This window comes from Papio anubis, chromosome 16, assembly GCF_008728515.1.
Source record: "Papio anubis isolate 15944 chromosome 16, Panubis1.0, whole genome shotgun sequence".
NCBI lineage: Eukaryota > Metazoa > Chordata > Mammalia > Primates > Cercopithecidae > Papio > Papio anubis.
Window position 1 is genome coordinate 4,258,446 of NC_044991.1, and position 17,093 is coordinate 4,275,538.

Consider the following 17,093-nt stretch of genomic DNA (forward strand, 5'->3'; position numbering starts at 1 on the left):
GAGTCCGCCTTGGTCTCCCCATCGGTGCCCAACACTCCAGAATCATCATCTGCCTATGGCAGAAGCAACAGTGTGCCCTCAGTTGTGGAGGGACTCGCAGCCAGGACACTGCTGCGGTCACCTCTGTCCACACTCGGCCCTGGCTCTGAACACAGTGAGTGTTTACCGGGGCCCGCCCGCCTGCCGCCGCCCCCTTCCGGGTGCTCAGAGGAGCAAAGTCGCCATGCAGGACGCCACCTGCACTGTCCCGGAGGAGAGGGGCCTCACGTAAGAAGATAAACAGAGGACGGTGGATTACCGGGATCCACGGCTTCCGTGTCTAGGGCCAGGTCCTTTCAGCGGTGCCTGAGCACAGCCCCCCGTGTGGGATTAGGCCTTTCCTGTGAGCGCTGGATGCTTCTCTGTCTTGCCTGAGGTTATTTGATGGAGGAAACCAACCAGTTTTTACTGTGTCTTTAGGCGTCCATTGGGAGGTCTGACGGGGCCACACACTAGGAATGTGTTAGCAGAGATTATGAGCATCTGCCCGAGAAGGAGACGGCACCGCTGCTCTGTGACCTTGTCTCCGAGTGGCAGCTCTGACAAACCCAGGTGCAGCGGTCTCCTCTGGAGTGTGCCTGAGCTAGGGGCAGGGCCAGTCAGGTTGTGAGCGGTATGGGGGCCTGGAGGGGTGGCAGGGCCAGCTTGAGGTCAGGAAGACAATCTTCTGGGGGCTGGTTCCTCTCCTCTCTGGGCCTCCACTTTGTCTCCAGTGTTACCTCTGGTCCCGTCCTCCGGCAGCCACCTTGGGAGTGACCTTGGGCCACCAGGGAAGGTTTTGGGGAAGAGGACAGGCTCAGGTTGGGAGGGGACCCACACAGGAAGGAGGTGTTGGGGCTAGACAATGAGGGGTTGAGGGGCTCAGGGCTGGGGCTACAAGGGTGGTCTTGAGGGCGGTGGGTGACATGGCCGAGGGAACCCCCCTGCACGTGCGTCCCTGCCTGCCTTGGCTGATGCAGAGGGTCGTCCCCCCCACCCCACCCAGCTGTGTCCTTTCCCCAGCACGCTGTATTCACCTGCTGCGCCACCTTGCTGGTTTTGGTTTTTGTATTTTTAGGGATGATTAAGGAAACATATTTGAAAAAATTCAGCATACAACGATGTGGTGAGGGTGGAAGCATTGGTGGGGGCTGCGCCGCTGCCCAGCCCCCTCTCTTCAGTCTTGTTCTCTGTCCCCCGCCCTCCAGGGCGGCTGTGTCTCTGAGGCGTGGGCCACCTGCACCTCAGGTCTGAGCATGACCTCCTGGGTATCGCCTGTCAGTGGCCGCCTGCACTGCATCCATGTGCAAACTGCGGGGACCCTTCCCCCACCCGCCAGTGCACAGGGCCTGGGAGCTGCCAGGCTGGTGGAGCAGTCAGGGTCCTCACAGGAAGCAGATGGGGTGCTCCAGTGGGACCAGCCCTGGAAGAGTTATTTACAAAGGGCTGGGCAGGGCGTGGGGTATCCATGAGGGGCGGTGTGGAACCCACGGCTAGAGGCAGTGTCAGCAGAGCTGTGACAGCCCTTAGTCCTCAAGCATCAAGGGAAATGGCAGATTGGAGCCCAGAGAGAAGGGGTCCTGGTCAGAAGCCACAGGAGAGGGGCACAGGCCACCCCTGTGTTAGAGGCACAGCCTGGGGCCCTCCTGGTACCCCTCCCCTCCCCTCCCTCACTCTATCCTCCCATGTGGCTTGCCACTGGCCAACGCCACCAGAAGCCACGGGGTAGGGAACCCTCCCAGGCAGGGTGCAGGCAGAGTCTGTTGATTTTTCCTTTCTGCTTGATGACATTTTAGACGAGAAGGTTTATTGGTCTAATTCACCTTCAGCAAAGCCAAAGGGTGCATTGGAGTTGGACATTCTTCCAGGAAGGTCTTTTCAAAGGCAGACACTTGTGCATTTGTGTGGAGCTCCGCCAAGCACAGATGAAACAACATAGCCCCCACTCGCACAGCCACCCCGGGAGGTCTGGGGCCGCGTGGAGCAGTTTCAGCCGTTGCTTCACCCCCAGCGTGATTGTTTGTTTGTTTTCCCCCAAGGCTGGTTTGAAGGTGTTTCCACCACAACTTCCAAAAGGGCGAAAGTGCCTGACGGAAAAGGAAAACCTTTCTTTCCACTTGAGAATCAGGTTTTGCCCTCATTAGCTTTAAGTGTTTGCTGCTCCCCCATTGCCCTGGGCATCCTGGGTGTTTGGGAGGTGTGGGGAGAAGCTTACTCCCCACAGAGACAGTGCTAGGGAGGGGCCGTCTGGGAGGACGGGGACCCTTGGGGCTGCACTGAACGCTCATTCCTTGATTGTGCTTCCCTGAGGCTGCCTGCGGGGATCACGTTTAGATGCTACCTTGCTCCAGGAGCTCCTGGCAGAGTCGGGGGCACAGATGTGCCAGCGAGATGTTTAACGGGGCCCTGGGGAAGCAAGGGTGGCTCGTGCCCACCTGGCCCAGGTGTCTTCCAAAGCCAGCTGAGCCTGCCCAGAGCCTGGAGCACAACCTCCTTGCCAGCTGTGGAGGCAAGGACATGCTGGGAAGGTAGTGCCTGACATGGACACGAGGCAGTGTGGCCTGCTGGGGACCCGTGAGTGAGCTATGAGGTGAGGCAGTGAGGTGGGGCGCCAGGAGGCCCAGAGCTGCTGGGAGATCCCGCATGAAGCAGATGTGGGAGGTGGTGAGCAGCTGTGCTGGGATTTCCCGCCTGGGCGCTGCTGCCCCTTGGGGACGATGATCCTTCATTGGGAGGCCTGTTCTGGGCAGCATTGCTGACCTCTGGTCACTAGACTGCAGCTGTTCCCCTAACCCAGTTTTGACGACCAAGAGGTCTTCATCATTGTCAGGTCCCCGAGGTCATGCCCTGGATGAGAACCACTGGGCTAGTGAGACGGGAGCTCAGCTAGGCGGAGTCCTGGTAGCTTCAGGTGGAGATGCAAGACCCTGGGCCGGGGCTTGAGGCAGCAGCCTCTACGTGGGCGGCAGGTGGTCTTCAAGGGGCACTTGGCATCCATTACCTGGCCGGGGACGGTGCTGTGCTTGTCGCGATTGCTGTGCTGGCCACATGTGGCTAGACCACACGCGGTGGAGCCCCATGCCTGAGCTGGCTACTGCAGTCCTCGAGACCCTGCCCCGGCACTTTGGCTTCCTCTGGTTCTGGTGATTCTGAGATGGCGCGGGGCTGTCTTTGGCATGCAGCGGAAAGTGCTTTTATAAAGACAGCATGAGGCCAGGTTGCAACAAACCTCCTCTGGACAACCAGCCTCTGCTTCTGTTGAGCCAGAGGATCTAAGTGCTTTGAGATTTCCATGACCTTGAGATGACCCCTAGGTCCTGCTGTCATTACGGATTGCTCACCTGTTGCTTGTCAGGTCATTCAAAACCTCTTGGGTCTGTGCTGCACATTAAACCCCAAAGTCCCAAGAAGAGTGAGCAATGTGCCCCCAGAGCACCCCTGGGGTCCGGGGAGCTTCTCTGTTTCTGCAAATGTTCTAAAAACTCGAGGGCTTCCACCTAGACACTTGTGTCAGGGTGCGATGTTTTGATGGGACTCTTCCTGGGCTCTACAGATCTGCCATGGTTAGACAGTTGTGTGGTCCCCTGGGTGAGGTCACGTGACCCTCTCTTTCCCTCCCCTCCATGTTAATTGAGTGCCGACTACACACACAGAATCCAACTTACAGAAACGAACTCGGAAGGTATTTAATAGAATAGAAGGTCCTCCAACAGTGGAACGTTAACAACCATTGCCAACAGTGCAGTGGTGTTCTATGCAGTAAGGTCCTCCCATAGTAGAACATCAGCAACCATTGCCAACAGTGCGGTGGGGTTCTGTGCAGTAAGGTCCTCCGACAGTGGAATGTCAACAACCGTTGCCAACAGTGCGGTGGGGTTCTGTGCAATAAGGTCCTCTGACAGTGGAACGTCAACAACCATTGCCAGCAGTGCAGTGGGGTTGTGTGCAGTAAGGTCCTCTGACAGTGGAATGTCAACAACCATTGCCAACAGTGCAGTGGGGTTCTGTACAGTAAGGTCCTCAGACAGTGGAACATCAATAACCATTGTCAACAGTGCAGTGGGGTTCTGTACAGTAAGGTCCTCTGACAGTGGAACGTCAACAACCGTTGCCAACAGTGCAGTGGGGTTCTGTACAGCGATGAGGGGAGGAGCTCCTCAGGACAGTGGAACATCAGATAACCATTGTCAACAGTGCTAGTTGTAGGGTGTACTGTACAGTAAGGTCCTCTGACAGATGGAACGTTCAACAACCGTGTCGCCAACAGGTGCCTCTGTCGCTATCTCAGCTCGCTGCAACCTCAGCCTCCTGGGTTCAAGCAATTCTCCTGCCTCAGCCTCCTGAGTAGCTGGGATTACAACTGCTCACCACCAGACCTGGTTAATTTTTGTATTTTTAGTAGAGATCAGGGTTTCACTATGTTGGCCAGGCTGTTCTCGAACTCCTGACCTCAAGTGATCCACCTGCCTTGGCCTCCCAAAGTGTTAGATTACAGGCGTGAGCCACTGCACCTGGCCAAGCCTGGTTCTTTTAGTGGAGTTAGGATTACAGGCGTGAGCCACTGCACCCGGCCAAGCCTGGTTCTTTTAGTGGAGGGTGGCATTTAGAACTCCAGATCTGGGTGCTTGGTGTGCTCATTGCTTTGGGTTGTCTCACTCCCAGTGTCTGTTACTGGGCAGAACTAGGACATAGACGTCTGTGTAGGTGTGTGTGTGTACGTATACACACGCACACACACTTCATATTCTTTTTTCCTATGTACCTATCACTCCCTATTGGAAGCCATAAACTTCACTGCAGCACTGCCGCGTTTGCCCTGCTCTGTACGTTCACATCCCCCTGATGCCGTCCCAGCCCATTCGTGCTGCTTGGTAACAGAACACCTGAGGCTGGGTACTTACAAACCACAGAGATTGATTTCTCTGAGTCCCGGAGGCTGGAAGCCTGAGCACCTGCAGGTTTGGGCCCTGGCGAAGGCCCGTTCCTCATAAATGGCAGCGTCCGGGTGTCCTCGCATGGCAGAAGAATGCAAGAGGGTAGACCCACTCCCGTGGGCCCTTTTATTGAGGCCCTTATCCCATCCTTGAGGGGCCCACCCTCATGACTTTACCACCTCCTAAAGGGCCCATCTCTTGATACCATCCCACTGGCCATGAAGTTTCAACACGTGAACTTTAGAGGACACTTCAGACCGTAGCACCCCCAAATTCATATATTGAAATCCTCACCCCCAAGGTGACAGTATTAGAAAGTGGAGCCTTTGGGAGGTGATCGGGTCTCCCATGAGTGGAATGAATGTCCTTATAAAAGAGCCCCAAGACTGCCCCTCACCCCTTCTGTCATGTGAGGGTGTGGCAAGAAGGTGCTGGTCTGGGAACCAGGGGGCAGACCCTCCCCAGATGTTGAATAAGCCAGCACCTTGGTGTTGGACTCGCAACCTCCAGAACTGTGAGAAACAGATGTGTGTTGTTGACAAGCCACTCAGCCTCTGGTATTTTGTTACAGCAGCCCAAGCAGAGTTAGAGTTCATTCTTATTGTTTTTCCTCTTCTATATTTGTAAATCTTTATCAGTTAGGAACCTTGTTCTCGTTTTCCTCAGTATAGTTATTGATTTTTCTCAACCTTCCATTATTTAAACAACTTTCCAACCCCACCAGGCCACAGCTTCACTCAGCCCCCTCTCCAGCTGCCCCCTCCCCAGCTGCCCCCTCCCCAGCCTTGCTGCTCTGCCTCACTCAGCCCTTGGTGGTACCAGCTGACTCCAGCAATTGGAGATGGGTCTGCATAGAGACTTGACCAAAATATTTCATTATTCAAAAAAGAAGGGAGGAAGGGAAGAAGGCAGGTTTTTAAACAAATTTAAAGGGAATAAAAATCCTAAATACGAAAAGCTGTGGGATGCAGCTAAAGCAATGCTGAGAGGGAAATGTATAGCACTAAATACTTACATTAGAAAAGGGGGATGTCTCAGATCAGTAATCTAAGCTTTTACTTCAAGAACCTAGAATAAGAATAAAATAAACCCAAAGCCAGCAGAAAGAAGGAAATAATAAAGATAAGAGTAGCAGTCAGTGAAATTGAAACAACAAAACAATAGAGAAAATCAATGAAACGAAGAGCTGATTCTTTAAGAAGATTAACAATATCTTTTCAAAGAGGGAAAAACTTCTGGCGTGACTGATAAGGAAAAAAATGGAAGACAAATTACTAATACCAGGAATAAAATAGGCTCTGTAGACATTAAAAGGGGTAATAAGGGAATAATAAAAACAACTCTACATGTGTACATTTAAAACCCAGATGCACGGACCAACTCCTCAGAAAACTACTCCTCCTCACCCAAGATGAAATCGGTCATTTGAATGACTGTATAACTATTGAGGAAATAGAATTTGTAGTTTAACATTCCCAAAAAGGAAATCTCCAGGCCCAGATGGCTTCACAAGAGAATTCTAACAAATATTTAAAGAATTACGTCAATTCTGCAACGTCTCTTCCAGAAAATAGAGAACATTTCCCAGTTCAGTTCATGAAGCATTACCCTGATTCCAATACCAGACGAAGACAGACGAAACCAAACCCCAGACCACCGTTCGTCATGAATATAGATGCAATTCATGTTGACGCAGAAACCTGCACACAAGTGGTACAGCTTTTCATAATATCCCCAAATGGGAAACAGCCCAGATGGCTGTCACTGGGTGAATGTTAAACAAACTGATATGTCCGTACCATGGAACAGGGAATACATCTTAGCACCAAACAACTTCTCACTCTGCTGAGTGGGAAAAGGCAACCACCAAAGGGACCATACTGTATGATTCCATTTGTATGACATTGTGTTTTTTTGTCTGTGTTTTTTTTTTTAGACAGAGTTTTGCCTCGTATCCCAGGCTGGAGTGCAGTGGCACGATCTCAGCTCACTGCAACCTCCACATCCTGGGTTCAAGTGATTCTCCTGCCTCAGGCTCCCGAGTAGCTGGGATTACAGGCACGTACCACCACGCTCGGCTAATTTTATATTTTTAGTAGAGAAGGGGTTTCACCACGTTGGTCAGGCTGGTCTCGAACTCCTGACCTCAAGTGATCCACCCACCTTGGGCTCTCAAAGTGTTGCGATTACAGGCGTAAGCCACTGCACCCGGCCTTTATGACATTCTTAATATGACAAAATAACAATGGAAAACAGAGTAGTGGTTGCCTGGTATTGGGCTGGGGACAGGAGGGAAGTGGGTGTGGCTATGACAGGACCACAGGCAGGGTCCTTGCAGTGATGGAATGTTCTGTCTCCACTGTGTCAGTGTCTGTACCTGGGTTTGATATTACACTATCTTTTTGCAGGGTGTTTCCATGGATGGAAACTGTAAGGGGTACATGGGATCTCTCTGTATTATTTTTTACAATTGCATGTACATCTAAACTTGTCTCAAAATAGAAAGTTTCTTCAAAATAACTTTGAGGCCAGACACGGTGGCTCACGCCTGTAACCCCAGCACTTTGGGAGGCTGAGGTGGGAGGATTGCTTGAGCCCAGGAGTTCAAGATCAGCCTGGGCAACATAGGGAGAACACATTTCTTCAAAATATAAAGTAAAAAAAAAATTAGCCGGGTGTGTGGTGCACGTGCCTGTGGTCTTGGGAGGCTGAGGAGGATCACTTAGGCCTGGAAGGTTGAGGCTGCGGTGAGCCATGATTGTACCAGTGCACTCCAACCTGGGTGAAAGAGTGAGACTCTTGTCTCAAAAAAAAAAAATTTCTTTTAAGATTTAAAATATATGCTGGTATATACATATGTTTTTTTCTGAAGGATAACTCTAAGCTCTCTAAAACAACAAACTTGTGTTTTTTTGTTTGTTTTGAGATGGAGTCTCACTCTGTCACCCAGGCTGGTGTGATCTCGGCTCACTGCAACTTCCACCTCCCGGGTTCGAGCGATTCTTCTGCCTCAGCCTCCCGAATGGCTGGGATTACAGGCGGCCACCGCCACGCCTGGCTAATTTTTGTATTTTTAGTAGAGATGGGATTTCACCACGTTGGCCAGGCTGGTCTCGAACTCCTGACCTCAGGTGATCCACCTGCCTCGGCCTCCCAAAGTGCTGGGATTATAGGCATGAGCCACCGCACCCGGCCCAAACTTGTTAATAGTTCTCATCGGATAGCTGTTTCAAGGTCACAAACTGCCTAAAGCATGGAGTCTTAATCAGGTATTTATTATTCCTCATGATGTAGTGGTTTGGCTGCTGGTTCTTCTGGTCTATGCAATTCAGCCAGGGCTGTGTGAAGGCCTCACTCATATGACCTGGCCCTTAGCCATGGCGGCTGGGGCCTCTCATCTTGCAGCAGGCTAGCCTGGCTGTTCACCTGGTAGCAGGGGGTTCCTAGCAGCCAGAGAGGGCAAGTCCCAGTGCACGGCGCTTTCCAGGACTTCTCTCATGTCCTTGTGCCCTGATGTCCCGTTGCCCAGGTCATGTGGCCAAGCCCAGCCTCTAGGGTAGAGACGTGTACCATTGGTGGCAAGAGCCAGGAGGTGGCATTGCAGAGGCCAGACGTGCAGTGCAGGAGGCATCGTGGCGGCCCTTATGGCAAAGGTGGATACCAATGGGAAGAAGGATGCAAAGTGAGGTGGATTTCATGTTCCTTTTAGGCCCTTCTGTGCTTTCTTACATGCACTTGAGTTATTCTTTGTATTTAAAAAAATAATACAGCAGTTCTCTGGGTCATGGGATTATGAGCCATTTTTGTTTTTTTCTTTTAAATATTCTGTTTAAAAAAATCATTGGAGGGCCAGGCACGGTGGCTCATGCCTATAATCCTAGCACTTTGGGAGGCCGAGGCAGGCAGATCACTTGAAGTCAGGAGTTCAAAACTAGCCTGGCCAACATGGTAAAACCCCGTCTCTACTAAAAAATACAAAAAAATTAGCCAGGCGTGGTGGCAGGTGCCTGTAATGTCAGCTACTTGGGAGGCTGAGGCAGGAGAATCACTTGAACCTGGGAGGTGGAGGTTGCAGTGAGCCAAGACCGCACTGCTGCACTCCAGCCTGGGTGACAGAGTGAGACTCCGTCTCAAATATAAAACAAAAAATAATAAAAAGATAATTGGATTTATAGAATATGTAAGATAAAGAAGCTAAACTTTTACAAAGTTAATTAAGCCTTGCAGAGTGTATAAAATCCTTACAATAAAGGAGGCAGCCATGCAGGCTCGTGATTTTGCCCCCCTGTGGCCTTGTTGGCTTTGCTTCTGTCTCATAGGAAGTTGCATGTTTAAGAGGAGGGAATGGGGATACTCCCCAGGTGTTCCGTGGCTGCGTGAAAGGTCACGCCCTCCCTGGCTTCTCCAGCCCCAGCAGGTGTTCCTTAAACCCAGTAGTGGGGCCTCTGTGAAGGCAGTCGGCACGTGGTCCCGTCGGGTGGTGAAGTCTGTAGCCACTGCCTTTACTTACCCTGCATCTCGGACTCAGGATGTTCCTGCCTCTTTGGGCCCAAGTAATGGGGGCATAGAAGCCGACAAAGGGGCCTTCGGGTGGCCAGCGAGCCCTGCCAGAAAGGTGGTGCGGGGCCCTGCCTGCAGGCGCTGTGGCAGGTGGGGGTGCCCTGCTGCTGGTGTGCGATGTGACAGAAATAGATAAGTCACTTGGTTTCCGTTCCCAAACACGGGCCTGGTCAGGTGATAGAAAGTCACTTGTTACGGAAACATGGTGATTCCCGGGGGCAGGCGCCGCCCCACCCTGGGCCTTTGTATTGCAGAACCCTGTTATGGAAAGTCGCCCCAGGGCTGGGGCAGCCCTCAGTTTCACGCCCGGTTGAAGTTGCTTCCTGTCTGGCATCATAGCCACTGTCCTCCAGCCTCTGTCTCACTTGCATCCTTCCCACCCTACCCGGCCCCTCACTGCTGGGGCTCTGGGATGCCCTGCCCCGTGGCTGCCTCCCTCCCCTTTCTGGGCTCCCCGCCCTTCCTGCCTCTGCCCCCCAGCACCTTGGCAGGGAAGGTGGTGGTGGCTGAAGGGTACTGACTGATGTCTTGTCTTGTGCCAGGCTCGCGTGTGTCCCCCACGTGATCCTCATGTCCGCTTCTGGAGGAGGAGGTGCTGTTGCTGTTTCACAGATGAGGAAACTGAGGCACAGAGTAGATGACGGGAGGGCCAGGGTTAGGCAGAGCCACGGACCCAGCATCTCTCACCCACCCGTGTATTCGCTGCTCTGGGACGTACCATCCCAGGGCTGTCGTGTTTTCCTGCCGTGACCATCCCTGGGCCCCACCTTCTCCCTGTCTTTTCCAAGCACTTCCATGCTCTCTCCCCCAACTCAGCCCTCTCCCCACCTTCATCTTATCACACGGATTCTGAGCATGTCACCCCTTAGTGGCTTGCAGACCAGGAGGGAGGGGAGGGTGGTCAGAAAGGTCATCAGGGCAAGAGGAGGCAGGGGACAGACCACAGGAGGAAGGGGGTCCTGTGGGCCCAGATCAAGGACAGAGAGGGGACTATCAGGTCTTAACAGGAGCAGGCCATGGCTTTATATGAGCATGTGTTAGTGTGCAAGCTGCATGTATGCACAAAGTGAGTGTGCACAGTGAGTATATTGTACAAACAAGCTTGAGCATGAGTGTGGGTGAGCATGTGTGCACACAAGTGTGTGCTAGTGTGAATGAGTATGGACATGTGACTGCACGTGTGTGTGCACATGCAAGTATGAATGACATGTGAGTGGGTGTCCACATGTGAGTGTGCATGTGTGTGAGTGCACCTGGGCGAGTGGGCACCTGGGTGAGTACGCATGTGAGTGCGGATGTGTGCATGTGTGAATAAGCACACATGTAAATGTGGGTGAGTGCACATTTGAGTGTGGGTGAGCATGGGGTAAATGTGCATGTGTGCATGAGTAGGTGAGTGCATGAGTGCACACATGAGTGCACATGAGTGGCTAGGTGTGCATGTATGAGTGCACCCGTGTGAGTGGGTGAGTGCACGTGTGGGTGAGGGCACATTTGGTGTGGGTGAATGTATGTGTGAGTGAATGTGGATGAGTATGCACGAGTGTGCGTAAGTATGCACATATGAGTATGCGTGTGGGGAGGGCACATTTGAGTGTGTGGGTGAGTGTATATGTGAGTGAATGTGGGTGAGTATGCACGAGTGTGGGTAAGTGTGCACATATGAGTGTGCGTGTGGGGGGCACATTTGAGTGTGTGGGTGAGTGTATATGTCTGTGAATGTGGATGAGTATGCACAAGTGTGGGTAAGTGTGCGCATGTATGAGTGCACGTGTGGGTGAGGGCACATTTGAGTGTGGTGAGTGTATATGTGAGAATGTGGATGAGTATGCACGAGTGTGGGTGTGTGCATGTGAGTATGAGTGCACGTGGGGGAGGGCACATTTGAGTGTGTGGGTGAGTGTATATGAGTGAATGTGGATGAGTATGCACAAGTGTGGGTAAGTGTGTGCATGTAAGTGCACGTATGGGTGAGGGCACATTTGAGTGTGTGGGTGAGTGTATATGTCAGTGTGAATGTGGATGAGTATGCACGAGTGGGTAGGTGCACATGTATGAGTGTGCATGTGGGTGAGGGCACATTTGAGTGTGAGTGTGGGTAAGTGCACGTGGGTTTGAGTATGCACGATTGGGTGAGTGCACACGAGGGTGAGTGCACGTGTTTGTGGGTGAGTGTGCGTGAGTGTGGGTAAGTGCATGTGTAAGCGTATGAATAAGTGCACATGAATGTGAGTGACGGCACGTGTGTGGGAGTGTGCATGTGGGTGTGAGTGTGGGTATGCACGTGAGCGTGGGTAAATGTGCACGAGTATAAGTGCCTGTGCGTGGGTGAGGGCACACTTGAGTGTGAGTGGTAAGTGCACATGTGAGTTTCAGTATGTACGAGTGTGGGTGAATGAACAGGAGTGTGAGTGGGCGAGTGTGTACATTTCTGGTAAGCGTTTTCTCCTTGCTCAGAAAAGTCGTTTTGGCGGGAACTGTAGCCCACCTGCCATCCTTCCTGAAGCTTTGTCTTGTTTTTCCCGGGACACTCAGGCTACTATGTTGTGGGGGCTGAGCTCAGAGGCCCCATCCCAGGCACTCTGTCCCCGTGCCCGTGTGGAGGAGGCCCCAGGAGGCTGCAGCTCAGAAGTGTGCTCTCCCCTTGTCTTGCTTGTCAGGATTTCTGCAGCTGGGAGTAGCAGTAGGATTTAGATGCCTCCCGCGCGTAGATGAACATGAATTAGATGAACGTGAATGAGCTGCTCACTGGGTGCTTGAGGGTCGCTCAGTTTGTACCAAGCAATTTTTTGTCTATAAAACCCCGAAGAGAGGGAACGTGTTGCTTTCCAATAAGGCGCTGTATCTCACTGCATGTTGGCCCTTCATTTGTCATTGGCAAGCAGACCCCCCTCGGAGCGAACCCCCATAAATTCCCAGGCTCCCAGAACACCTGGGGGGGCAGCCTGGCTGCAGAGGGGACCTGGTCCCGGTGGCTGAGCCCCAAAGGGGCAGGCCTGAGATGCCCCTGGCTTCCTCCCGCGGAACTGGAGGCTTTGGTCAAGGGTCTGGCTCAGTGGGGGCTGGCACAGTGCCCTGCTGGATCATTTCCAGAACAAAATTAACTACCACGGGGATCATGGAGCCCTGGAGGAGGAGCTTATCTCCGTCCGGCGCTGAGCACGCATGCCCAGGGGACTCCTGCCTCCGGACCCACGGTTCTTGCGTTTCCAAATGTACTGTACGTCCATCAGGAAAGCACAGAGCTTCTCGCTTTTGTCTTTGGCCAGAATCGTCAGGGAAATTGGGGTTAGACCCCCTTGCCTGAGAAATAAAAGGCTTTGGTGTGATTTTTTAAGAATCTGCAGGTGACCAGTTGGTTCGACCTTTGTCGAAAACTTTTCTGATGCTCCACAATAAGCCTAATAGTACTCTGCATCACTTTGTTGGGTCGTTGAGTAAACGGAGGAAATGACGTGCCAGTGACAGAACTCCAAGCTGCAGGTGACTGTGTGTCTCAGCTCCTGGGGAAGACCCTGCGGGTTCAGCAGAGAGGTTAATTACATGAGCTGCTTAATTGCTTCTTTTTCCTTTAAAAATGTAAAAATCAACTTTATCATTTTATTATTTTTATTTATTTCTTTATTTTGAGACGGAATCTTGCTCTGTCACCCAGGCTGGAGTGCAGTGACGCAATCTCGGCTCACTGCAACCTCCGCCTCCCGGGTTCAAGCGATTCTCCATCTCAGCCACCCAAGTAGCTGGGATTACAGGCCCCCACCACCATGCCTGGCTAATTTTTTTTGTATTTTTTTTTTTTTAGTAGAGATGGGGTTTCACCTTGTTGGCCAGGCTGGTTTCAAACTCCTGACTGCAAGCGATCCGCCCACCTCGGCCTCCCAAAGTGCTAGGATTACAGGCGTGAGCCACTGCGTTCAGCCCCTGTATTATGTTATTTTAATATAGGGAAGTGTTCAAACAGCAAAACTTGAGAGAACCACTTGCATGTCATCTTTTTCGAGAAATAACAATAGCAGCAGACATGGCTGCAGGCACTTCACACATGTCGTTCATTTCATCCCATGAGGAAGATGTTATTTTTACCCCCAGTTGTACAGCCAAGTCCTGGCATGCGGGGAAGTCTTGTGACTTTCCCAAGTAGGGGCGAGATATGAACCCTTGGCTTTAAGGAGGTGATGTTCATTGGAAGCTGTGGCTACTGCTGTCCTGTGAGCCCCTGCCAGCCTTGGGTCCACCCAGCTGGACCCTGAGTTGAGAACGAGGATGATAGTAACATCAGCCACGCAAGTTCAGACAGTGCAAAGAGTTTCAGATCTGTCCTTTCGTTTCATTCCCAAACAGCCCTAGAGATAGCAGCTGTGCACTTACACACTTTCTAGAAGAGCCTGCCTAGGCTCATAGAGTATGTCTTCTGCCCTGGGTCCCTGGCAGGTGAGGGATTCAGGAGCACCTGTCCCACTCAGCTGGAGCTGGGCAGAGGAACTCAAGGTCCCCTTACAACCTGGGATAGTGTGGAGCCGCCCTCCCCACCGGGTGGCCCAGTGGCTCAGTTGGGCTTCCAGACGGTTTGCTGCTCGCAGCCCTGGGGGGATGCCGCACCCTTTGAGCCAGGTCATCAAAGGCAGCCGGCAGTCCCTGTGTAGAGGGTGGCTACCCGGCAGAACACGGTCCTGTTACCTGCCTGGGGGTATTGGGACGCCCCAGGAAGTAGCAGCTCGGTGTGAGGTTTGCGTTCTGGCAAAGTCCTGTCCGAGGCTCCTGGGAGTCCTGCTTGAATTCTGGAAGGTTGCGTGCATCTGCATGAATTTGCTCCTCGTGACCCTTCCCACCACTTTCCCAAGCAGCTTCAGAGAACTGTGGTGACTGCCTCCAAGGGAGGGCTTGTCATCTCCGTGCCAGAACTGGCACAGGGTCTTGCCCACATTTCCTGGGGCATTTGTCGGCCAGTCAGGCCTGAACCTTGTCATCTTGAGACATGACAGCATGGACCGTTCAGCGCCGCACTGTGGCTCTGTGCAGACATTCCTGAGGTCCAGCCATCTGTGAATTCTTTGATATGAACGTTGGTTAATCATTTCTGACACAGAGCATGAATTCATTCATTTCCTAAGACGTGACCCTCCCACCCCCACACCGCCTTCCCCTGCCACCTTCCCCAGCGTCGAAACTGTACCCCCACCGGCCTCCCAGTGCAGAATCGTCTGCAGCAGGTTAAAAGGCTGGAGAAATGTGAGCACTTCGTAAGGACCAAACGCTTTTGTGCGCACACAAAAACTCCCTGCACTGCATAGAGCGGCTGAGTGGAAGCCAAGGGGGAGGGCTGCACGCAGGGAAGAAAATACCTTGAAGGAAAAGAAGAGGAGGCTGGACCCCAGAGATGACCTCCTGCAGCAGGAATCCGGATCTGCACAGCTTGGTGCCTCTGGGCCACTCCTTGCAGTGCTCAGCGGCACCATAGGTTTTTTCTCAGGTGGCGACAGGAGTGAGATGTGGTCTTTCCTCACTAGCTCTGTTTCTGCCTGCCCCGGGGAGCCTGTGCCGGCCAGGGTGCCCGCTGAGAGGTGTAGAGGCACCATGGGCAGTCCCTGCTTTCTCCAGTTGCTGTGCGCGCTGCCTGCCTTGCTCGGCCTGAGTGACCAGGTCCAGCTACTGAGCTTTACGTCCTGGGAGCGAGGCCTGGGAATTGAGGCCTTTCCCACAAGGGGTGTTGGTGCAGGGGTTAGGGGGGTCCTCTGGGTCAGGCCGGCTGCTGCGCAGTACCCAGCTGAGCCCTGGGAGGGCGGGTGCCGGGCGCTGGTGCCTCCACTGTGCTGGCCTTGGCCTATCCTGTGCCCGGAGCCTTCCAACACAAGAATTGAGAAAAAACTCAGATACGACCATGTGGCCCCCTTCATTCCCACACTGTCTTTTTCTTTTGTATAAATATGTGGCAGACTTAAAAAATTCCTCTTAGAAATGTGAGGGAGCGGTTCGTCTGTCTTATTCCTTATCTCCCCGACCCGTATCGTTCATCATCGGCTGTGACCCAGCCAAGCCACCGAGTGCTTTTCCTGGCCAGATGCTGCCACGCCAGTGCCCTGGGGAAGCTGCTTGAGCCGCTTTCTCTGTGTAAAACTCAGAGGCGGACGCGCCGCCCCACATTCTGGAGCTATTACCACCACGTAGTCTCTTCTGTGCTGCCGCCTCGTGCTCCACGCCAGCCTTTCAGCGGAGACGCGCTTTGTCTTCCTTTGACAAAACTGGAGGACCTGAGCCCACACACACCTGCTGTTGTCTTCACCTATCCCCATTCAAGCCGCCTGTGTAATTGTCTGCGCACCTCTCCACCCCTCCCGGAGAAAATGTTCACCTCTCTGACTGCGTTTTATCACTCGTAGCCGCCTGGCAGGAAGGTCACATAATGCATTTTCTCTCCATGTCAGAGGGAAAAATTGGAAGGATCTTCCCAAAAGTTCTTCAGGTGGAGAGTTGGCAGGTGGCTGGGGAGGGGAGGATGCAAACCCAGGATTTTTTTTTTTTTTTTTTTTTTTTGCCTTATTGAGGTGAAGTTCACATAGCATAAAATTAAGTTTTAAAGTGGCATTTAGTATATTCACAGTATTGTGCCATACCGCCTCTATTGAGGTCTAAAATATTTTCATGCCATCAATTGACCAATAGTAACTTTTAAAAAAAATAATAAAATATTTTCATCACCCAGGCTGGGTGTGGTGACTCACACCTGTAATCCCAGCACTTTGGGAGGCCGAGGCGGGTGGATCACTTGAGGTCAGGAGTTCGAGACCAGCCTGGCCAACATGGGAAAACCCTGTCTCTACTAAAAATTCAAAAATTAGCCAGGTGTGGTGGTGCATACGTGTAGTCCCAGTTACTTGGGAGGCTAAGGCGGGAGAATCGCTTGAACCTGGGAGGCGGAGGTTGCAGTGAGCTGAGATCTCGCCATGGCACTCCAGCCTGAGCAACAGAGCGAGATGCCACCTCAAAAGAAGTATTTTCATCACCCCATACCATTGGCAGTCACCTCCCCATCCTCCTCCCCGAGCCCCTGGTAATACCTGTGTGCTCTGTGTCTGTGGATGTGCCTGTCCTGGACATTGTGTAGAAATGAAGTTGCATGGTGTGTGGCCTTTCGTGTCTGGCTGCTTTCACCGAGTGCGATGTGTTCCAGGACCCCTGTGCCGTTGTGTGTCAGCGCTTTGTACCTTTCAGTGGCTGGGATTCCGGTGCAGGGAAGGGGCACAGTTTGTCCACTCATCTACTGATGGACATCTAGGTGGTTTCCACTTTTTCTGAATTGTAAATAGCAACGCCATCAACACTCATGAACTGGTTTTTGAGTTCCTGTTTTCAGTTCTGTTGGGTATACGCCTGGGGGAGGTGATGCTGGGTCATGTAGTAGTACTGCGTTCAATGCTTTGGGGAAGCTCGCCCGTGCATCTCAAGTCACCCACAGCACCGTGTCCATGCACTCCCTGCCGCCCCGTCACTTGCTGGCCTCAACTGCAGAGTGGACGGTCAGCCTGCATGTTAAACCCACACTCACCGAGAGGCGGGAGAGTGGACGGTCAGCCTGCGCGTTAA

At 52.6% G+C, this 17,093-nt stretch overlaps 1 protein-coding gene across 1 annotated transcript in view; it reads left to right on the forward strand.

Moving 5' to 3' along the window:
- The window catches only part of CELSR1 (cadherin EGF LAG seven-pass G-type receptor 1), a 169,660-nt gene that overhangs the window by 110,846 nt on the left and 41,721 nt on the right, over positions 1–17,093 (forward strand). The window lies entirely within an intron of this gene.